Below are 24,498 nucleotides of genomic sequence, written 5' to 3'. Positions count from 1 at the left end.
TGTTATTATTTCTTAAATGTTATCCAACTTCCATTTTCTTATAAGCAGAGCTAATATCCATACTTATCTTGGTAAAATAATCTAGTTTTATTTTTTATCTATAAAATCTAATTTTATATAACATTTGGCTTTTCAGAGATTTGAGTCTTGCAGATTATATTATTTTTACAAGTAAATTTTTGTCAAGTAAATAAATGAAGCATTCTCTTCCCAAGTTTAGTCATGTTTAGAGTGAGGTGCAGAGAAGGTAAATTGCTGACCTACATTGCTATTCAATGGTCCACTCCAGCCAGAAATTGGCCCTCTTAACTCCCCTCTCTGTTCTGTGCCCGTTATATCAAGCACACTGGCTTAGAAGAATTACTTCGCTAACTGCAAAGTCCTTTTAGACATTTTAAGAAAGTTGTTAAAGAAATACGTAATATACTAATAATTTAGAAGTTACTTAGGTCCATGACTATGGAGCACATGGAGACCGAGTTCCTGATTGAGAAAAGTATGAACTACCAAAGTAAGCCACACCAAGTTGGGCCTTGAAGTAACCTGCTGAGCAGTTTTCTTCATGGAATAAACCACGTACTATATTAAAAACTGCCTCAGGAAATCTCTAGCAGAGAGAGCTGGTCCGTCTTAATTTGCCTTCAAATCTGCAATCAGTATGTTTTGTTTCTTCGGTGTAACTTATGATAATGTGACAGGGAAACCCCATCTACCACGTTGTGAGGCATCCTTATTTTCTATGGAAGATATCCCTCCAGGTTAATTCTTTTAAAATAATTTTAACTTTACTTTGGTCATAGTTATTACTCAAAAAACAAACAAAAATGAAATTCCCTAGCTGTAATTCAGATTTCACTAAGAGCTGTAGTTTAACTGATTTGTCATGGAGTGGATTTTAACCTAACAGTCTTGGTGAATATCCCAATATAGTAGCCACTAGCTACATGTGGTCACTAAACATTAAAGTGTGGCTCCTGAATTTAAGTGTGCTGTGACTGTAAAAGTCACACCAGAATCTGAAGAGTTAGTATAAAAAATGTTTGTATAATATCTCACTCATGATTTTACATTGATTACATGCTGAAATGATAATATTTTTGATATATTGAACTAAATAAAACATATTAAAATTAATTTCACCTTTTTTAACTTTTTTAAAAGTGGCTACTAGATAATTTTAGATTACATATGTGGCTCACATTTATTTCTTTTGGGCAGTGCTCTTTTAGACATGTAATTATGGATACCTTAAGGAATAGCATGCATTAGTGATTCTTTCAAATATTTAAGAAATTTTTATTGGTGTAAGATTTGGAGTCTTATAGTAATCTGTATTTCAAGTCTAATAAATTCTTTTTATATTTATTTTTATATATTCCTAAAATATTTCCAGTAATTCAATTTCTATAGCAAAAATAATATATATAAACTATAAATAATATTGATCATGATATTATCATTCTTCAAAAAATGACACTTATGCCATCTATATGGGTTATAGATAGATCATAATGTTATATATTTAATAGTGCCATATACTCATTTGTTCATTCACTGACATTCTAAGAAGGCTTATAATATGTTACATTTGGGATATAAAGTTAGGTAATACTTGGTTCTTCTCAAATACCTCACAATATAGTAGATGAAATAGACAGGTAAATATTAATGAGACTGTAAAAAATGCATTTTGATAGAAGTAAACATAAGTTGTTATGAGAGTGCAAAGATGAATTCCCAGATGGATTGAAGCTAAGTTGTAGAAGCTCTGTGGACCAATTAAAGTTCATCAGGTAAGAAAAGGTAAGAGTCCAGGTACAGCATTAGCCAAGGCACTGAGGCATGAAATGTGACCTATTTAGGAAATAATTGTATTCTCTATGGCTTACACAAAGGGAGAATTTGTTATTGGTGAGAGGGAATAGGGGCTGAAAGGGAAGGAAATAGTGGCAAGAGCTGAGATTGGGACAGATGATGCTAAAATATGTGGTTCTAAAAATAGAAGATCTATTATATAATATAAAGGGTATTAAGAAAGGGAAATTTGCTCCTTGTGAGCTAACTGTGATGGAGGACTTGAAGGTACATTTCAAGGGGTGAAGGGGGAGTCAGTTAGGAGGTTATTGCAGTAGTCTAGGCAAGAGTCTATGACCACCTCAGCTAATGAATTTGCATTCCATAAGAGACAGGGCAGGGAATAAATAAAATATAGACATCTAGGATAGCACTTAGATTTCTGTCTTGGATTACAGGATATCATTTTTAAAGATAGAGAATACAAGGAAACAAGCAGAATTGGTACAGGGAAAATTATTCATTTTGAACACATTGAATTTGAGGTTTCTGTGACCATCTAGTCATTAATTATATATATGGGCCTGGAGATACAGACTGGGAGAGTCATTATTTAAAAAATAGTTCCATTAATGTGTTTGTGGGTTGAGCTGTCTCAGAAACAAAATGCAGAGTGACAAGAACAGAGGCCCAGGGACTAGTTAAGTCTTTTGATGAAAATTAGGAGATATTAGAGATGTATCCAGAGAGAATTCATGTTATGCATTTTTCAAAATTACTAATATAATCTATGGCTTTGGTAGCCCAGGACTGTTCTAAAAGACAGATGTTTTGTAATTTCACTAAATTATCATCATTATACCAGTGATAAATGATGGGAACCAATACTATTATTCAAAATTATGTAAATCAAATATAAAAATATATTTATGGGCATGTATTTTATGGCTATGACCCACAATTTCCCCAGCAAATCATAACTGATATTAACATCAGGTATTAAGATGTCCCTTAAAGCTGAATGAGAAGACAGGTTAGAATCATGGAAAGGGTATCAAAATATATAACCCTCAATTCTAACTATCATTTACAAAAATCTGAATAAAAACAGTATATACACCATAGAGAGCAGTGTTTTTGTTTACCAATATTAAATAATGATGTTATTGAAGAATCCCAAACTACTGAGATGATTCAACACAGTTGAAGCATTCTGGGGAATCAGGTAGCTGTGATAGATGGAATTCAACTTCTCTATGTAAGATCAACAACTTTTATAAATCCGGCCTTTTCTTTATAGGTAAAACTATTGAAACTTTTCTATTTCAACCATTTGGATTCTGTGAGGAAAGCAGCACTGTAAATCCTGAAGACGATTTCCTGCTGCACTTCAATAGTGAATAACAAAAGTGCTTTGTGCACAAAGAAAAGGAAAATCTTTAATAGTAAAATGACATAATGACTCCATATCGAATGATGCATCCTTATTGTACATGGTCCAAGTTAGATTATTTCATTTTAAAATATATATCAGAGATCAAAAAGGTTCAGAGAAAACAGCCAAGATAGAACTACATTAGGATTTACATATGATGAGCTACTGGAAAACAACATTTGCAAAGGTATATAAATGAGAAAATCTTAGACAAGGAGTTTTGGTTGAGCGAGTCACAAATGTGAAAGCTATGATAGGAAATGAATCCAAAGTCTCCTTTATTCCTATAAAAGTTATATATTATAAAAGAAAAGTAGAGCCTTTTGGTTGTTAACTTTGTTAGAAATATACTGACCAACGTGATTTGATAGAAATAATTAGTAGTGATTTCAATAATGTACTTAGTGGTACAATTTATGGTCAGCTATGGGCTTTAGCTTTCCAAAATGTACAGAACAAGCATGGTGGCAGGGTTTTTTTTTTTTTTTTAATAGACGGGTCATTTTTAAAGATGGATTAAAATCATTAACAACATTTGCAGTTCCGTAAGCACATGCCATAAAATGTCATTACTCACTTGTTCTACTTCGGCAACACAAAATGCAGTTGCTGAATTGATCAGATCTGCAGCTGGATCACTTACTGGCTCATTAATTTTTATCATATATTGAGTATTCTGACCTGGTACGTCAGCTTTTGAAATAGCCACTTGTCTTCTTTCCCTGGGCAAATAGCTACTGGATGCATTTCTTAAATGTTGATCTAATTAATTTTGTTCTCACTGAACATCTGTGGGAGAGGAAAGCTAGTAAACATGTGTTTACGTTTACATGTACTTTGGGACTCATAGCACCTCTGTGTACATTCCTGCAGGATCGGCTGAGGCAGATTTGTTTAGATGGCAAAACAGCTCTTCAGCATTTTACATGTTTTCACTCCACTTCTCCCTTCTCTTTCAACACCTACCCCCAAGCATTTAGTTTTCTGTGTTCCTGCTACTTGGTATTTCCAGAGAAACAAAGTAATTTGAACGCTTGAGATGAAAAAACTTTGTAATAATACTCTTTTCCCTTCTTAGTCTTGTATTTCTCCCCAATCTTTTCATCAGTGCACAAAAAAGCCTTTTCCCACCCAGAATGATAAAGCTCAATGCCTTGACATCATGAATTTGCATTCCACGTGTTCAGTCCCTCCTCCATCAGAGTCACAGGGCACAGGATGACAGTTCTGTGCATTTTAGGGACTTCACCTCCCTTACACAGTGTTTCCCTCTGCTATGCCAGTCAACTCTATCCCATTTCCCTTCCCAGCCCCAATATTCTGTTTCAATCTTCCAAATTACACCAGGCTTAGTTCCTTGATATATGCTACAAGACTCTGAGACAGTCAAACCAAGACCTCTGAAGAGGGCAGGCAGGGCTTAACACAAAGAAATGACTGATGTGATTTCAGAGATCATTGATAATAAGGGATTAAGACATGGATATGTGGATTTTCTTGCATTCCAAATCATGTATGTTAAGCTACATTATCAGAGCCATTTTATTATCTGTGATTTCTCTGGCCATGTGATTCTTTATAATAGACTTTCTTTTTATGTGGACAGTTGTAAAATCCATACACATATTCAGCTCAGTACTTTGCTCCCCCTTTCATTTTAGCCTCCTCACTTTTTATACTTCCTTCCATTTTATATTTTCCTCAACTGAAATATTTATAATTCTATTTCCCCTCTTATTTTCTCCCCTCTTCCTGTTCAGATCATCCCCAGGACACTTTATTTTTTTCTTCCTCCTTTATTCTATGTCTCTGGCCTCTATCCATTCTGTGTGTGTTTGTGTATTTGAAGGGGAGGACTCATCTCCCTTAGGGAATTCAAAAAGAATTCAAAGTAGCCAAAAAGACAGCTGGCACGTGCATGACAACTGACACGTGCCACAGTGTGTCAGCAGCATGGAGAACTCCTCTTGGTGTGAATAGGGCAGTGGCCACAAGAGTCATAGGCCTCTTTCCTGCATGTTCGTCTGTAGCCTTGGAGTGGTCTTGGACACAAGACACAGTATATTTCTTCATTAGACATTTTCAGAGCTGGAGAAGAATCTCCAAATGATGTTTCAAACAGCCCCCAAAGTATCCTTTACGAAGGGCTACTCTTTCAATTTCCGTGTGGCAAAACTGATTATTTTACACACATCCGCATCCTTTCAATGAGTTAATTGTATAGAAAAGGAACTAAGAAGAAACGCAGAAAATAAACGGCTTTGAAAGAGCAGATTTTATAAAAATCCCCTGATTTCTTCAATTCATCATACTCTTCCAGAGATTTTCCCCTGGCCATGAACGGATGTAATTTTCCCTTTTGTATCACAAATGGGGTTTTTATTTTCCTACTGCTAATGGTAGCTGAAATGCTGTGGCGGATGTGCTTTAATGGTATCTTCTCCAACGTGCTCTATCCCTGTGCAGTCAAATAAATTGGACCATTGAACACCACTAGGTGCATTCATGTTCCAGTAGTAGTGAGTGAGAGGGTCAATGCCCTGCATTCTGTTTCTGCCCCTTTCTTTCTTTGCTCAGCAGTGTACTATTTGGTTGACATTATTTAGTATTATTTCTGTACTGTCTCCCCCTTTGCCTACCCTTTCTGTAGATCACTACCATGTGAGTGGTTTGTATTTCTCCCTGGTAGCTGTTGCTTTCCACTCTCTCTCCTGCCTGTCTCTTTATCTCTTTTTTGTTTGCCAGACATGAAGCTGACACCAGCCCTTGATTGAAACCCTCGAGTAGTTCTTTCACCACTTGCTATTCCTACATCTTGTTTCTTTTATCTAGATTCAGTAAGTGAAGGTCATAGAACATACAGGATTAAGTAGGTCTGGGAGAGAACTGGACATTAACTCTTTAGGAATTCCAGTGTGGCTGACGAGCCCATCTTGTTGAAAAAGCAAGGTAGTTACTTTTCAAGCAGCTTGATTCTAGAGACAGCAAGGAAATGCTGCTTCCTGGAAGTCTCTTGCTCACAAAACACTCAAAATTCTGCCTTTAAAGCACTGAAGCCTTGAATTAAGTGTTTATGCCTCAGAATATCAGTATCAAGGTAGACATTGCAAATTTTTACTCTTATAGGTCATTATAATGATCTCTAGTTTCTGCAATTCCCTGCTGCAAATTTATCATTCCCTTTTTGCTCTCAGGAACTTTGCACTAAGGCAGAGTCAAAGGACAGAAGGACTCTGAGAAATCTCTGGCAGGGGAATTACTAGAAAGCAGCACTTCAGAGACACTGTGCGAGTGGACTCTGAAAATCGACAGGTCTGATACAGTCCAATGAAGCAATGTATGGTAGGTCAGGATGTCAAGGGAGGGTCTGTCATATTACAGATGTCACAGGGAGACCAGGCACTTAGAAATTAGTTTGAAACATGAGTCTTCCACCTATACTACCTTTATACCATGGATCAACTCATGAGCCTCTCTGCATGTATCTGGACTTTGCATTCCCTTCGTGGCATGTATTCTTGGAGGAGAACATCGAAGGTGTGTGGAGGGGTATGAGCAGGACCAAGTAGGTCAGCAGGAAAGTGCAAAAGGGTATCGGGAAGAAGGCTCGTCCATAGGGCCAGGCCAGATATGGCAGGACATCTTAGAGCTACCGAGTTGTAGGGTCCAAAATACTGGAGAAGAAAACTTTTAAACATTTGCTCAGCCAAGACAAACGTTTCTTTTAAAGTCTCATAATGCACTATTGTGTGGAACGTATCTGGTAGATTAATGACCAGCTGTGGTGAAGGCCTGGAGCCCAGTTTTAAGCTAGTGATAAATATCTTGGATTTAGAGGTTTAAACGTTTTTAGTAGCTAAGATATATTTTATGAAATGATAAAAACAATTACTCTACCACACATAGAATTCTCACACACTGAAACCAAATTTAATTAGCTATGTCTTTCCAGATGAGATTGGAGAACAAATAAATATGAATATATTTTTCAGTTTCATGTGTACTAAAGATTTTGCTTTTCCCTTTTATAGTATTTCTGTATTACTTTCTCTGCTAACGTATTTCGAATGTTCTCTTTTCCAATATCCTTCTCATGAGCAAAGTTATCCTCATTTCAAACATGAGAAACCCTGGTGGTTGGAGAAAATTATTTCATCAAGTATAATGCACTTCCAAGTATGGTGGAGCAATGTGAGTTGTCTACCAATTAGAGAGTGAATAAACAAGTCTATCAAATACCCTAATATCCTAGATAGTCTGGGGAGCCACTGATGTAAAATAAATGGAATTCTTAATGGATTCAAAGAGATAAAGTACTTTTGCTTCTTTTCTATGCATTACTATATGGTTACCATTTCTAGAAACCATAAAACTGTATATTTGTGTAATTTGATATATTTATCCATATATTTTCAAAGCTATTACATGAAAATAATACATCCTATTATATTCATAGGATATGAATATACTCTCCCCATTTCCTGTAGAAACTGTGTAAAACACAACATACAGCTATGTGGACTCCAGTGTTTGCCTACCCACCTCCAAATCTCAGTTCTGAGATTTACCTATGGTTGAACCTTGGGCAAATAATTTAACCTCTGTCTACACTCCAGTTTCCTCATATACAACAACCCTATGCAGATTAAATGAACTTTAACACACAAAGTGTTTACCACAGTGCTTTGAATATTTTTATTATATAGAATTGCAGGGTAATATTTTCACAACTTGGAAGGTATGATAAAGGGAGAAGGTTCAAGGGAAATGCAGCAGATCTTCATATGTTTTCAGTATTCCAAACACTTTAATGTATGTGATACTTCACAAATTATCATGATTTATGCTGCTTTTTATTTATGATTATGATTTCACCTGTGAGGGAGAGATTATTACTCTTATCATATAAAGAAGAATCTGAAGCTCAGAGACAGTAATGCAACCTCAGTTGATGCTGAGGTTCAGAACCCAGATCCTGGAGACAGACTGCCTGGTTCAAATTCTGGCATTTCATTGCCACTTACAAGCTAGCTGATATTGGGTGATTAACCTGTCTGTGCCTCAGGTTCCTCATTTGTAAAATGGGGATAATAATAGTACTTATCACCTATGGTTGTTATAAGAATTAATTTAGTTATAACATATGTAAAGGGCTTACAAAAATGCTTGGCTTGTAGTAAATACTCTCTATGTGTTAACTGTTATTTTTGTATCATTAATGCTATTAAAAGCATGCTTAAGTTTACACAGTTGGAAAGCAGTAAACAGACCTAGAATTCTGGCCTTGTGATTAAAAATATTTAAGTTGCTATTAGAATATCAGAGTTTCTCTGAAAAATATTAATAGGACATTTACTGGGCTCTTACTATATGCCAGGAATTCTTATATGCACTTTACATGGATTCTTTCAATTATTCCTTACCACAACTGTATGAGATAAGCCTTATGCCAATTTTATAGATGATCCAACTGAGACTGAGAGGTTAAATTATTTGACCAAGGCCTCCAGAATTCCTACAGAAGTAGCCTAGAGCCTGCATAACATTATGCAAATTTAAATATTATAATTTTTTCTGTAGTTTCCAAATTTCTCATAATGGACATATGTTAGTTTTAAAAGTGGAAAAATTGACATTAAGTTATTTCAACAGAATAACTATTTTGTCAAGCAGTAGAACCTGAGAGAATTGTTTGTGATGACTAAGTTGCAGAACCAGCAGAAGTTAGGATCAGGTGGCTATGGGTGGGCAGGAGGCATTAAAGAGGAAGAAAGGGGAGAGGAGGGAGAGAACCAAAAGGCACAAGGAGATAACTGAAATGGCAAACTAACTTCTCAGAGTTTTTACGCGGGGCTAGATTTATATCAGTATCATAGAATGCAATGCACAAAATGTTTCAAAGACACATTTTATCATCCTTGGATTAATGAAAGCATTGCCATTCCTTTGATGTTGTGATTCTATGACTCATAGAAGAATTTCACAAATGTTTTAAATCACAATCATTTGAAAAAGGAGAGCTGATAAAAAATGTGTTGAGTATATTTTTAAGTTATGGAGAGAAAAATTAAACTGATCAGTTACAATGAAAATGGAGTTTACTCCAGTGTGCCTCGTCTGTAGTCATACTTACTATTCGGCTCAATTGAGTCTATGTTTGTGAACACATGTGCACCACTTGCACGCATACGTATCCCTTTGTCCAGCCTCCATTTGTGAGATTCACAGTCAGTTGTTCTTTGTGCATCTTTTCTTTCTGAGGCTTTACTTGACCTCGAAGCTGTCGGAACTTTTGAAGGCTTGGCAAGAGCAGTTGGAGAGAAGTAAAGTGTATCCAATTTGATTCTATTTGCTGAAAGTAAAACTAACTCAAGTCCAGCTCCTGTGCAGGGTGCAGAAATTTTTGGAAGGTGGTGAATTATGCTCTGCTCTACAAATGCAAAACCTCCAGTACATGGTCCAAAGGAGTAAAGTGTGTCAGTTAAAAATCCCGTTTTATTTGTCTTTGCCACTCGATTAAAAAAATAACTTCTTAATCTGATTTTTCTCTTGGGGAAATAAATGTGTTTTCCATTATTTCATTTTCCAAATATCACTGTGTACAAGTATTTATATCTTTATCAGTGTATGTAAGTGAAATTGCTATGTTTAACTTATTAAGTTTTATAATGATTAATAGTTTTAATTATTTGAAGTTTAACTTTGAATCAGTATTTTTTCTAAGGTGTTACACATATTGCCTACAATAGGTGAAATAATTTCAATTACAAAGTGATCTTAAAGATTAATAAATGATTATGATTCATGTTGTTTTCTCTATGGCTAAAACTATTAAACATAATTTTAAAAGTATAGTTATTATTTTAAAATTATCAAATCCATCTAGCATGTTTAGGGGTTTTGTGTTATGTATAGGATTAATAAGAACTACAATGATGCAAAGTCACAAACACCAAAGAGAGTTACTGGAGGAGAAATATTCCCAGTGAATTGTGCATATGTGAAGTCGAATGCACTTATCTTTCCATCTGTGCTGTTACAAGGAAGCTCCGCATTTTCTTAATCTTGGATGTTTAGCCCTTCAAGGATTTCTCCCCTTAGGAATAGACTTTTGTGAATTATACTTCATTTGTACTTGTTCATATCCTACTTAATTAATCTCGGCAGCAGGCACTCTCTAATTGAACCCAATTCAGTTAAATAATTTTGCTTTGTTTGTCCCTCTGTCTGAGTGTCTGAATCCACTTGGAGTTTTAAATGTATCTGAACACTGCAGCCTGCTCCAAGTTAATCAGTTAACATTTATTGAACCCCTGCTGTGTGCAGTGGAATGCAATAAGCATTGTGGAATTGTTTGAAGGAAATAATCGATACAGTTGCTGACTTTATGCAACTGGGAAAGCAACTAGAAAACAGGAAACAGAAATTTCAAAATCAATAAATTTGTCATTTTGTGAAGAGAGGAATGAACTAAAATTAAAGAAGTTAGGATTCTAGGCTGGCAGTACTGAGCCATCAGCGTGCTGTGTTTTCTGTGCTGTGGCAAATAACAGTTAGGGAAAAGGAATCTGACCCTTCTGAGCCAGGAATTGGTGGGGATTAATGAGAGATTCTTTGTGATATGCTGAAAGTTGCTTTGAAGACAAAGAATCATGTAAATGCACAGGGGGTTAAAATTGAACTCGGATGTTTACAGGTTCAAACAAGCCCATATTTATACCTGGGACTTAGTTTGAATTTTGTAAGGCCTAAAGAAAGATTTAATTTTTAACAATCAGATTTTAATTTACCATCGTACTTTTTAAATCATATATCTTGAAACTCTTATTTCTTCTATAAATCGAAAGAACCAGATAGTTGCAATGTTACAAATTACTTGTTTATGGGACATTGCTCATTAAATGCATAAAACCAGAGGTCATTAAATATTCTTGGTATCTCCACAATGTATACAGTGCTGATGTATATGATTCATTATTCCCAATGAGAGCGGAGTGGTTCTAATCTAGGTGTGTAGCTAAAATCCTTAAATAGTTCACATCATAAATATAAACTGCAGAGCAAGTTTCTTTTTTTTTTTTTTCCTGTGATCCATGAAGCCGCTAACCTCTCTAAGCCTCCCCGCATCTCAGTGGATGATCTCACTTCCTACTGACTGGAAATGTTGGGGAAACAAGACGTAAGCCCTATTCTCTTTACAGTCCTGTATTCTCCAGAAACTGAGATTCAAAATCTTGGATCCATAGTGACATCTCCATCTTACTCACATTATCGTTCCCACTAAACGTTGTAGAGCCTATCACCTAATAGGTATTCCATAGTCCTTCTTTGTTCCTCTTCCCTTGTATATCATGATACTTTCACAAATACTTTTTTCAACAGTTTCATTTCCACCACTAACTCCATTTCCAGCAACTACACACATGTCAAACACTTCTTCAAATACCAAGTCCTGTTCCTCTAAACTCTGGAACTAAACCTTCCACCCTGCACATGTATAAAAGTAAACTGTTCTTCCTTGGAAGGAGACTGATGTTTTCTGCTGGCATTGCTTAAGACCTTCTTGTATCCTTCACTGGACATTTCATCCTCTGTTTTGATTATGTTATCAGCCTAACCAAGCTTTCCTCATGCAACAAACCCTCTTGAGATATCTTCTTTCTCCAAACCCGCAAAAATGTTACCCATTTCTCATAGTAACTCTCAAAGTCTGTCCAGAATTATAGCTTTCCATGTAATTTTTCTATCTCTACTATTAGATTCTAAGTTGTTTATGGTAGAGAGCATTGTCATTTTTTCCCAGTAGCTCCCAAGGTACAATGATGAATATGACAAAGTCTCTCACAAGCTATTAGGCATCTGATGTGTAAGAGGTGAGATAGATGAGGATAATGTTGTTATAGAAGTATGGGAGAGGGACAGGTAACTCAGCCTTAAAGTTTGGGAGAACTTCTAGGAGGGGATCACACATAGATAGACTGGATTATAAAGAATGAAAAAGGAGAAGCCAAATAAAGTAGGGTGGAGAACATTTTAGGCAGAGGGATAATGAGAGAACACAGCAGCCTTGAGTCATGATGTTCTAGTAAATACTGATTAACAGAGCTGAGTACATAGGGAAGGAAGTGGCAAACAAGTTAGAGAGTTTGAGCCTTGAGTTGATTTATGATCACAATACTATGTGTTTGTGATATTGGAATTGAGCTTTGGATATTAATATATATATGCTAAAGAGCTTGGACTTGAACATTTTATAAATGAAAAGAAGCCACTGAAAGGTTTAAGGTGTAGATTTGTTATGATACAGGGGCTTTGAAAGCAGACATGTGATGTCTATATTGCAGCTTTGGCACATGCTGAGTGCTAGTATGTATGTGTATGTGTGTGTGGGGGGGTTCTTCATCTTTAAAATGTACGGATTATTATTTGGCTTATTGTTGAAAGAGTTAAATGAGATAATGTAGGTATAACATCCTATGGAATAGTACTTAGATATTGTTATTTTCCCCTATTGGCTGGAATAAATCCTAGCACATGAAAAATTTACAATAATCTTTGTTGAATGAACAACAATGCTGTGCACGAGAGAAAGAGTCCTTTGTTGATACTGTGTCATCATCTAGTAAAGGTTTACATTTGAATTTTTCTTATGTTTTTTAATTGAATTTTTATTTTTATCAAAGTACTATATATTCATAGTTAAAAAGTCAAAGACTAATACAGTGCTTCCCACTACTACATCTGGCTCCTCAGAAGCAACCTCTTATAACTCTTGCAGCTGTTTCTTCCAGCATGTATTTCCATTTTTCTGAATAATATGTATATTCTATTATTTGAGGATTTTTCAATTTGAGTCATTTCTAATGCGTTATAAATTTGGAAGGTGAAAACTTAGCTGATTTGCCCCCTCCCCACTTATATGTGTTTTCCCACTCCTTTCCCTATCTCCCTCTTATAACTGTTTCACATTTTGAAGTTAAATAAATAGTCATTAACCAGAATATCATTACTATACTGATTATACCTGAACTACATACTACTATACCATAATTACATTTTCTTTCATTTACAGCTTTTTAAAAACACTATGTTTAATAAATGTCCTTATTTTTTACATGCATAATATTTTATAACTATATTTAAGTTGTCTGAAGGTTTTCTAACAACATTTTAGATGTTCTGCTTATTTTTCTTTTGTACTTGTATTGTTTTTTATCCAGTAGCTCTTTCTTATCTTTTGTTTTCCATGGCTGCAGTATCTTCTTTCACTTCTCTGAAGCCATTAGTGATACGTGTTTTGTTTTTTTTTTCTTTCCTTTTTTCTGTTTCCTAAATGTTCGTCTGCTTCTTTGCATCTACTTCTTTTCTGGGTGTTTCTTTATTTTGTTAGGTTCATTTGCTTTCTCAAAGGCTTGAAGATCCTTTCTGTTTAATTATATTAAGAAAAAGACTCTAGGTAACTGACTGGTAGAGCAGTGTGTAGGACTAGTTGGCTTCACTGTTGAAGGATTAAGTGTATGTAATCCAATTGTTTCTCTGGGAACCCCCAAATATCAGTATCTCCTGGTCATGTCTTTGGGCTATGACCCAAAGTTTTCTTCAAAGAAAAAATGTCCTATCTTCTTCCTCGGGGGGGTGGGGGAGTGGGGCGGGTTGAGAGCCTGTCTGTCAGCTTTCTGGTAGATGCACGGTGAAAGGAGCTGTGCATTTCATTGTTTAAAAAGCAAACTTCCAGATTTTATCTCTGTGTTCACTATGAAGTCTTATATACTGTTGGACTTGGTGTCACTGAATTTAGAGTCTCTGGTATAATTTCCCTGACAGCATAAGGTGGAAAAGTGTCTAAGTTATGTCAAATTTAAACCAAGTATTCAGCTCCACCTCTCACTCACACTTTGTAAATGAGCTGGTGCCTCTGATTTTCTAGCCCTTCTAAGGTTCTGTGGCTCAGATTGGCTTGCTTCTTTTTGGTCATAACCTCAGAAGGAACTTAGGTTTCAACATTCTCTACTAAGTTCATGACGAGTCATCCATGAGCTTTCCATCATCTAAAAAGTTACTTCTCATCTATTGTCATATCTATTCTTATTCTCATTGTCCTCGTGGGTTATTCTTTATTGACGTTTTAGTGTGATTGTGGGAGTAATTGTAGATATAAACGCCTTCAATCTAGAATCTTAACCCCTTATTTGAAAATTTCAAGATGCTTTTACTTTGATCATCTGATTTGACATCTGGAATGCTTTACAGTTGGAGTAGGTATTACCTCTGTTTTATAATTTGTGGTAACAGCTTCTTGAGTTGGGTTTGGTAGTTGTTATGTGGCAATTTTAGGTCCATATTCTGGTTTTATCTTTAGTGTTCTGTATAGGAAATCAACAGAAAACATGGGCACATTATTAGAACCTCAGAAATAAATATAGGAAATGGAGAAATAAACTTTAGCATAGTGACACAAATAAATGGTCTTTTACATATCAAGAGAACAGTCCACATTCCTGGATTTTTACATATAACTCTTGCTTACTCAAAGAGGACGGAACACTCTCCATATTTAAACTAAGTGATGGTTGTTGCTGAATCTCACATGTTTTTCAGGCAGCACTTGGGTGACAGGGTTTAGTATGGCCTGCATCTCTCTCACCATTATGAAGAAACCTTTGATTATGAAACAAAGGCTCCTATTTTCTTAAATGGTAGAGCTCATATAAAAGGCTCTAAGAAGATCTCATCCTGTGTTAAACACACCTTTGAAAATGTAGGGTTAGCAATTTCAGAGATGCTCACCACCAATAAGATTAGCATAGGCAGCTTGCCTGCACTGTGCTATTGGTAACTCATCCCTCATACCTGTCCCATCTTACCTAAAAACAACAGCAGCAGCAACCGAGGAGACCCTACTTGCAAAGAAATTTATTCTGGTAGATAGTGAAATTAGATACTGAATTTTACCTTTTAAAGATGCTACTGTCTTCTTCTGGTTTTTGTTTTGTTTTTCTCTTTTTTCTGTTCCTTGAGATTCCTCTTTTGAGTTCTGTCTGGTCACTATTTTCCCTAGTATTTTGTCCATTATGATTTTTAGAAAGGAAAATATTCTTGTGAAATTTTCAGTAGTGACAATACAGTAAAAGCATGAAATTTAATATGTGCCCTGCATTATATATGTTACATTAAATAGAGGTAGCTTTAAAAATGAAGGTTGTCTAGATTCAGGTCTTATGGAGTCTTTAAAATGGTCAGCAAGAAAAATCACTTTTGAGGTATACTCTTAGACCATTTTGAAGGTTCCTAGATTTCCTTCAGGCAGTGAATGCATCTCAACATCTTTTATGTTTTACAATCTTTGAAATCCAGGAACAAACAAGGATTTTCTAGTTTTATACTTTATACTGCATAGCATTCTATAACCATTATATAAATTTCCCAGATTTAATTTGCCTTTAAAAAATATCTCCCGTGGGTGAAATAAATAGACAATGAGGCACAAAACTTTCTAAATTAAAAGTTGTCTCTGTTTTTAAATGGTTTATGTGAGCAAGGTCTGCAATTAAATCCATTTAAGAATATACTGAAAATATATATTTTTTTCCTGCTGACATTTCATTCAAAACATATTTGTTGCTTTTAAAGGCAGCAAGATAAAGTATTTGGAAAGAAAGATTTCTACTCGAAAAGTCCTACTACAAAGACAAAAACAAGTTGTAAAAGTAAATTTACACAATAAAATGTCTGTTTGTTTTACTTACAAACTCCGAAAGCATTTTGTTTTAAATGTAACTTTAAAAAACTATACCAGGCGATCCCACCCCCTGCGCCCAGAATGGAGCCCGCGTTTCTGCAGAGCTGAAACTCCTGGCTCGGCGTCTCTTCCCTCCGCCATCACTGAACTGCCCCGGAGCCCGAGGGGAGGGCGGCCTCACTGAGGCTGCCGGCTCTGGAGGGGCCCCAGCAGCCGAAGCCACGACAGTCCTGGGGACCGCGGGCTGAATCACTCATCCTGGGGTAAGCCAGCTGCCATGTCATGAGGACACTCAAGTAGCCCTAAGGAGAGATCCATGTGGCAAGGAACTGAGGCCTCCTACCTACAGCCACATACTTCTAGATATTTTCAAAACATTTGTATGAATTTACATCCTCAGCAGCAGTGAATGAGATTCAAGGATTATACATATTCTTGTCCAACTTGATAATACCTGTCATTTTTGTTTGAACTTTCTGGTTGTGTTGGTGATGATGGGATGCCGTGAGAGATATCACTTCATTAAGCAGAATAGAGTGGGCCCCAACAAGTGTTCCCCTGCCTAGTGTCATTGGAGCCAACAGAACGAGACTGAGTTTGGTTCAGAAGCAAAGGAAAACTTTATATTTTGATCAGAGAATGGAGAGGGCATGGAAAATGCTCAACATCTTGAATTAATAAAGACATGCTAATCCAATCTACAAAAACATTTACCTCACAACAGTCAGAATGATCATCACCAAAAAATCTACAAACGATAAATGCTGAACGGGTATTAGAGAACTGTGTACCCTCTAGCAGCTGATTGGATGTAAACTGGTAACAGTCAGTAGTGAGAACATAATGGAGGTGAGTTTAAAGTAAACATTGAGCTACTATATGATCTGGAAAGCCCACTGCTGGGACTATCACCTTAGAAGACCAGAATCAAAAAGACACAGGCTGGCAATCCTGCACTGCAGCAATATTTACCATAGCCAAAAGTTGGAAACAACCAAAATGTCCTTCAACAGATGAATGCACAAAGAGAAGTTTTCATTGTACACAGTCGAATATTAGCCATGGAAAAGAATGAAACAGTGACGTTTGCAACACCATAGAAAGACCTAGAGATAATCACACAACTTGAAGTAACGAAGAAACTGAAAGACAGATATCCTATGATATCACTTTTAGGTTTTACCTAAAAATTGATACACATGAACTTATTTCCAAGACAAGGGCCCTAATGGATGAAGAAAACAAAATTATGTTTAACCAAATGGAAAGGTGTGAGGAATGGATAAATTAGGATATGCTGGATGACAGACATAGACTAATATATATGAAAAATATAAATCACCAAAGACCTATGGAATACCAAGAGAGGTCTACCCACCTTCTAGAGAAATGGAAATAAAAACAAAAATAAACAAATGGGGCCTAATGAAACTTCAAAGCTTTTGCACAGCAAAGGAAACCATAAACAAGACGAAAAGACAACCCTCAGAATGGGACAAAATATTTGCAAATGAAGCAACTGACAAAGGATTAATCTCCAAAATTTACAAGCAGCTCATGCAGCTCAATATCAAAATAACAAACAACTCAATCAAAAAATGGGCAGAAGACCTAAACAGACATTTCTCCAAAGAAGATATACAGATTGCCAACAAACACATGAAAGAATGCTCAACATCATTAATCATTAGAGAAATACAAATCAAAACAACAATGAGATATCATTTCACACCAGTCAGAATGGCCATCATCAAAAAATCTAGAAACAATAAATGCTGGAGAGGGTGTGGAGAAAAGGGAACCCTCTTGCACTGTTGGTGGGAATGTAAATTGATACAGCCACTATGGAGAACAGTATGGAGGTTCCTTAAAAAATTAAAAAGAGAACTACCATATGACCCAGCAATCCCACTACTGGGCATATACCCTGAGAAAACCATAATTCAAAAAGAGTCATGTACCAAAATGTTCATTGCAGCTCTATTTACAATAGCCAGGACATGGAAGCAACCTAAGTGTCCATCAACAGATGAATGGATAAAGAAGATGTGGGACATATATACAATGGAATATTACTCAGCCATAAAAAGAAACAAAATTGAGTTATTTGTAGTGAGGTGGATGAACCTAGAGTCTGTCATACAGAATGAAGTTAAGTCAGAAAGAGAAAAACAAATACCATATGCTAACACATATATATGGAATCTAAAAAAAAAAAAAAAAAAGGTCATGAAGAACCTAGGGGCAAGATGGGAATAAAGACACAGACCTACTAGAGAATGGACTTGAGGATACGGGGAGGGAGAAGGGTAAGCTGGGACGAAGTGAGAGAGTGGCATGGACATATATACACTACCAAACGTAAAATAGATAACTAGTGGGAAGCAGCCGCATAGCACAGGGAGATCAGCTCGGTGCTTTGTGACCACCTAGAGGGGTGGGATAGGGAGGGAGATGCAAGAGGGAAGAGATATGGGGACATATGTATATGTATATACATATACATATGGGGACATATGTATATGTATAACTGATTCACTTTGTTATAAAGCAGAAACTAATGCACCATTGTAAAGCAATTATACTCCAATGAAGATGTTAAAAAAAACAAACAAAAAACGATACCAAATTCCAGATCCTTAAAAGAGAGATAATTGTCTATAGCTGAGATCACTCAAAAAAATTCTTCCAGCTCTTATAGCTACCACCCAGTCTCCCTCAACCACATTCACTTATCAGGTGTTAAAAATAAATGGAATGGAATCTCTCTGGCTGGATCTGATGCATTCCAAGTATACGTATTCACAGGAACTCTTTCAGTAAATCATAAAATAAAACAATAGCACTGAAATTTCAGAGTACTGTCAAAGGCACCCACCTCATTACTCTTCTGTCTCTTGGTTCATGTACATAGTACATAAGCTGATGGGATCTGAATTGCATTGATGACCTATATTGGGGTGGAATCTCACAACTGTGTTTCAAGGTTATGATGTAGTGATGTGAGTTCTTGAAGTGAAGAAAAAACAAAAACAAAAAACCCCATGAAAACATAAACTTCCCTTTTGGGAGTTTTAGATTAATTCATTCTAATTTGTATGCTTATGCATGAGTCATATATCTAAGCTATTCCATTTTCAAAATGAAGAAATGTGATTATAGAGCCCAATACTGGAACACTAATGGGGACTGAATTTGTTAAGAACATAGTTACTGAGGACCAATTGCATGCCAAGCATTGTGCTGGATGACCACACAAGAGAGTCAAAGGCTCTGCCCTTGGGAGACACTGGAAATTCGTAGTTTTCTCTTTCCAAATATCGAGTGATTAAATTTATTGATACTCTCTTCCCAAAATGATAGGTGAATGTGCATGATAAAATAAATCTAATAATTAAAAGTTTTGAACTGGAGGGAGTCTTGGAGGTGATGTATTCTAACTAATGCCTTTGTTTTATAGAAAAGAAACTAAGCCAGAGAACTGAAGGGACTTGCCTTCAGTCACATGGCTAATAGGGACCTGTGCTTAGGACTCAGTCCAGTACAGTGAAAAATATAACAGGTTCAGAGGTCAGGCCTATTTTCTTCTGCACAGGATGAGTTTTAAGGAAGATTATGGACACTTATCTAACATTAGGTTGTGCCTGTGTTGATTCCATTGTGAAGATCTAGGAGCTCCTGCAAATGGTGTCAGACCTCACTTTAAAAATGTGGCTGATTTCCAAATTTTGCATGAGAAATGGGACAAAAGAGCAGTTGATAGAAGTGACAGAGATTCAGGTTGATTCCATAATACTGCTTCTATTCCACAGTATCACATCCTTCTCATTCTAATTATCTGTACCTCTTTAAGTTGCAGTATTTTTAAGGTCTTAAGATAGCCTCTGGATATTAGACACACTTTCAGAGGACTGTGAATAATGCAAAAATAAATATAAGAAGACAGAAGAAATGAGAAGAAAAGGCCAGAAAGAACATAGACACTATCAAGTCCCCCATACCTCCAGAAAAATGTTTACATTGCTTTTCTGCTTCTGAAATGATGTTGACTGTATTCTGCCTTGCCATAGGAATACGTTTGGAATCCTTCTTAGGAAAAGTCTGAATTCCTCTTTGACATTTGTAATGCTTGTTCAATCAGTGATTTGGCATGTATATAGTAGAGATAACTCTTTCTGGAAGTGAGAACAGTGACTGAAGAAGATAGTTGATATGTCTTCTCCCAAGGTTTAGTTTTTCCACTACACTTCTATTAGCATGAAGTATTTTCTTTGAGCACCAAACTGAATATTTAAGTATATTAGTGAAGGAAACATTGGCATAAAGAGGGAAACATTCATTCTCAGTCTTGTGTTATTCTTGAGCTACTTAAAGCTTCCATTAATTTCAATGGGAATTTGAATAAAAAAAGGTGAGACATCATGATGAAGATATATATCTTTTAATAGATCACCTGTATTATTCTGTTATATTTATGGAAAAAGCAAGAGATGCTAATCTCTGATGTTGATTAAATGAATTTATATATAGGCATTTGCAAAAATAATTAATACATCATTGGATATAAAACACTCTAATTTTAAAATGAAAATAATTGTTAATTATATAAAGTTCAGAAATATCTTGCCTTTAAATAATTTTTAAATATTGTTAGCAGATTGGACATATGACTATTACTTTCATTAAATTTTAATGGTTATTTCATTAGTGCTCTATGCAAAACTAATAAGTGATGTGTTTAATTAAAATTTTATACATGATCAATTTGTGGAATAATTTTATCTTGAGCAAGTCTATTAAAATAGTTTAATTTAATGTTCTATAAAAAGCTCAAAGGAAGAAAACCTAAGTTTAACAATACAGCTTAAAAAATGTACAGAAATTCATTTAATATCCTCAAAGTATAGAAGTATGATGATTATTTTATTCATTTTATTTACTCAGATAAGAAAAAATGTTATTAATCAGGGCCTAATTTGGCTGAACTATTAGTAAAATAGGAAAACCTCAGACTTCCTTTATGTCAAAACAGATAGTGAGCTGTTTTATAGAGAAAAATCGGTATGTCAGAATCAGTAGTTGTGAATATCCTGAGGTAATGCGGTTAATGATCATGGGCCGTATTCTTTAGACTGGATTACTGAGGCAGTGGTGTGAGTACCTTCAGTGAGAAGATAAAGACCTCTAGGTGAGTAGAGATGATGGCTTTGCTAAGTATTCTACTTCCTTGACTGAATTCTGTGAAAGACTAAATTCCTGTGGTAAAATTTCTTTTGCGCGATGAATGAATCAATTGGAAATACAACGTGAAAGTGAGAATGGGCTCCCAGGCTGCTCAAAAAAAGTTAAGCAAGAAATAAAGAAGGAAAGAAGGAAGAGAGAGAGGGAGGGAGGAAAGAAAAGGAAAGGAAGAAAGGAGAGAAAAGAAAATCATCCTGTTAACAGTGCAGGCACAGAGTCCATGCAGTCTCTCCGTGGCATCCTTTTAGTTTCTAATGCCCTATTCTTATGTTCTGTGCATATTCTTCCAAATAAAATTTTCAATTGTTTTTTTCATTCATATTTTGGCACAAATTTGGCATTTGTTTTTATCGTCTTCTGTGATATTAATTTTGCTAAGTAATGGGGGAAATATAATGATCACTCACTTTATTTTCACAAGTAATTTTCAAACATTGCTTAAAAATGTTTTAAATCTTTGTCCTTTCTGTTTTGCATGGTAGATTAAAAATCCCAGTGTTTTCTGAATTAAAATCTGTATTAGTTTCCAAACTTGGTGTCTTAAAACAACACAAATTTATTCTCTTGCAGCCTGGAAGCCTAAAGTCCAAAATCAATGTAAGTAGGGCTGTGCTTCCTACCAAGGCTCAAAGAGAGATTCTGTCCCTTGCCTCTTCCAGCTCTTGGGTGTTCCAGGAATTCCCTGGTTTATGGAAGCATCGCTCTAATCTCTACCTCCACTGTCATCTTGCCTCCTCCTCTTCTGTATGTCAAATACCTCCTGTGTGTCTCTCATCCTAACACTCATCATTGGATTTAGGGCCCACCTGGATAACCCAGAATGATCTCTACACCTCCAAGTCTCTAACCTAACTATATCTGCAAAGAACTTTTTTTTTTCCCCAAATAAGGTAACACTACCAGATTCCAGGAATTAGGATACACACACATCTTTTGGGGGCCAGGTTTTGTTTTGGTCATTTAAAAATCTTTCCTTCTATATGCAGTCCGATGAGAAGTATTCACTATAACTGTAGCAAGCAGTAGAACAAAAGTGCTAAAAAGATCAGTTTCAGAGTCATATGGGCCTGGGTTTGAATTACAGAATCCATCACTCAATTGCTATGTGGCATTAGGTAAATAATTTCAATAATAGAAAAAGATATAAAATATAGTATTCCAGGCACCATGACAATAATCCAAAGGCTTCGAACATGGTACAAATACCATTAGGGTCCATCGTAATGTTCTAAGGACTATGTAGGCACTTAGCAATTTCTTGGTCTTAAATTTTCATATGTATTCTTTCCTAGAAGTCATCTACCTGAGAATAGGCCTGTGGTTGGCCTGGTTCCAGTTCCTATCTCATGTAATTATGGTGAAAATTAAATAAGATAATATAAAGCTCTTGGATCTATGTCTAGACACTAAAATTGGTCAGTAAAATATCATTTTTCAAAAGACTGTCTTTCCTCCATTGTATTGACTTTGCTCCTTTGTCAAAGATCAATGAACTGTATTTATGTGTCTATTTCTGTGCAATATTTCATTGATCTATTATTTTTCTATTCTTTCACCAGTACCACGTTGTCTTGATTACCGTAGCTTTACAGTAAGTCCTGAAGTCAGGTAATGTCAGCCCTTCAATTTTGGGCTTCTTCAATATTGTGTTGACTATTCTGGGTCTTTTGCCTCTCTATATAAACTTTGGAATTAATTTTTTTCTGATGTACACTAAATAATTTGCTGAGATTTTGATTGAGATTACGTTGAATCTATAGATCAAGTTTGGAAGAACTGACATCTTGACCATGTTAAGTTTCCCTATCCATGAAAATGAAACATCTTTCCATTGGTTTGATTCTTATTTGGTTTCCTTCATAAGAGTTTTATAGTTTTCCTCATAGAACTTATACATACTTTATTAGACTTATATCTAGGTATTTCGTTTTTTGAGGCATTAATGTAATTGGTATTATGTTTTTAATTTCAAATTCCACTTGTTCATTGCTGGTATATAGGAAAATAAATGACTTTTTTTTGTTGTTGTTTTAAAATTTATTTATTTATTTTTGGCTATGTTGGGTCTTCGTTTCTGTGCGAGGGCTTTCTCTAGTTGTGGCAAGCGGGGGCCACTCTTCATCGCGGTGCACAGGCCTCTCACTATCGTGGCCTCTCTTGTTGCGGAGCACAGTCTCCAGACGCGCAGGCTCAGTAGTTGTGGCTCATGGGCCTAGTTGCTCCACGGCATGTGGGATCTTCCCAGACCAGGGCTCGAACCCATGTCCCCTGCATTAGCAGGCAGATTCTCAACCACTGTGCCACCAGGGAAGCCCCGACTTTTTATATTAACCTTGTATCCTGCAAACTTGCTATAATCATTTATTAGTTCCAGGAGTTCCTTTATCAGTTCTTTAGATTTTCTACTTAGATGATCATGTCATCTGCGAACAAAGGCAACTTTATTTATTCTTTCCCAATCTGTGTAACTTATATTTCATTTTCTTGTCTTATTGCATTAGTTAGGACTTCCAGTACAATGTTGAAAAAGCAGTGGTGAGAGGGAACAGCCTTGTCTTGTTCCTGATTTTGTAGTGGGAAATGTTTGAGTTTCTCATATTTAACATGATGTTGTCTGGAGGGTTTTTTTGTAGTTATGCTTTAGTTGAGGACATTCTCCTCTATTCCTATTTTACTAAGATTTTTTATCATGAATGTGTGTGGGATTTTGTCCAGTGTCTTTTCTACATCTATTGATATGATCATATGACTTTTCTTTGTTAGCCTATTGATGTGGTGGATTATATTAATTGATCATTGACTGTTAACTAGCCTGTCATACTGGGGATAAATCCCACTTGGTCATGGTTTAATAGTTCTTTTTATACATTGTTGGATTCAATTCGCTAACATTTTTTTGAGGATTTTTGCATCTATGTTCATGAGAGATACTGTTGGGTGACTCTCTTTTCTTTCAGTGTCTTTGTCTGGTTTTGGTATCAGTGTAATGGTGGTACTAGGATAACTCATAGGATGAATTAGGAAGTATTGTCTCTACTCCTATCTTCTGAAAGAGATTGTAGAAAATTGCTATAACTTATTCGTTAAAGGTTTCATAGAATTTATCAGTGATTCCATCTGGGCCGGATGCTTTCGGTTTTGGAAGATTTTAATTATTGATTCATCTTCTTTAATAGATACAAGTCTATTCAAGTACAGATACATACAGGACTTGTCTGTTTCTTCCTTTGGACATTTCTGTAGATTGTGTCTTTTGAGCAATTGGTCCATTTTATCTACGTTATCAAAT

At 35.8% G+C, this 24,498-nt stretch overlaps 1 protein-coding gene across 1 annotated transcript in view; it reads left to right on the top strand.

Annotated features, from left to right (window-relative positions):
- Nucleotides 1-24,498, top strand: part of NEGR1 (neuronal growth regulator 1) — a 901,553-nt gene that overhangs the window by 316,797 nt on the left and 560,258 nt on the right. The gene's annotated exons all lie outside the window — the stretch shown is intronic.

This window comes from Balaenoptera musculus, chromosome 1 (genome assembly GCF_009873245.2).
Source record: "Balaenoptera musculus isolate JJ_BM4_2016_0621 chromosome 1, mBalMus1.pri.v3, whole genome shotgun sequence".
NCBI lineage: Eukaryota > Metazoa > Chordata > Mammalia > Artiodactyla > Balaenopteridae > Balaenoptera > Balaenoptera musculus.
This window is presented reverse-complemented; position numbering and strand designations above follow the sequence as displayed.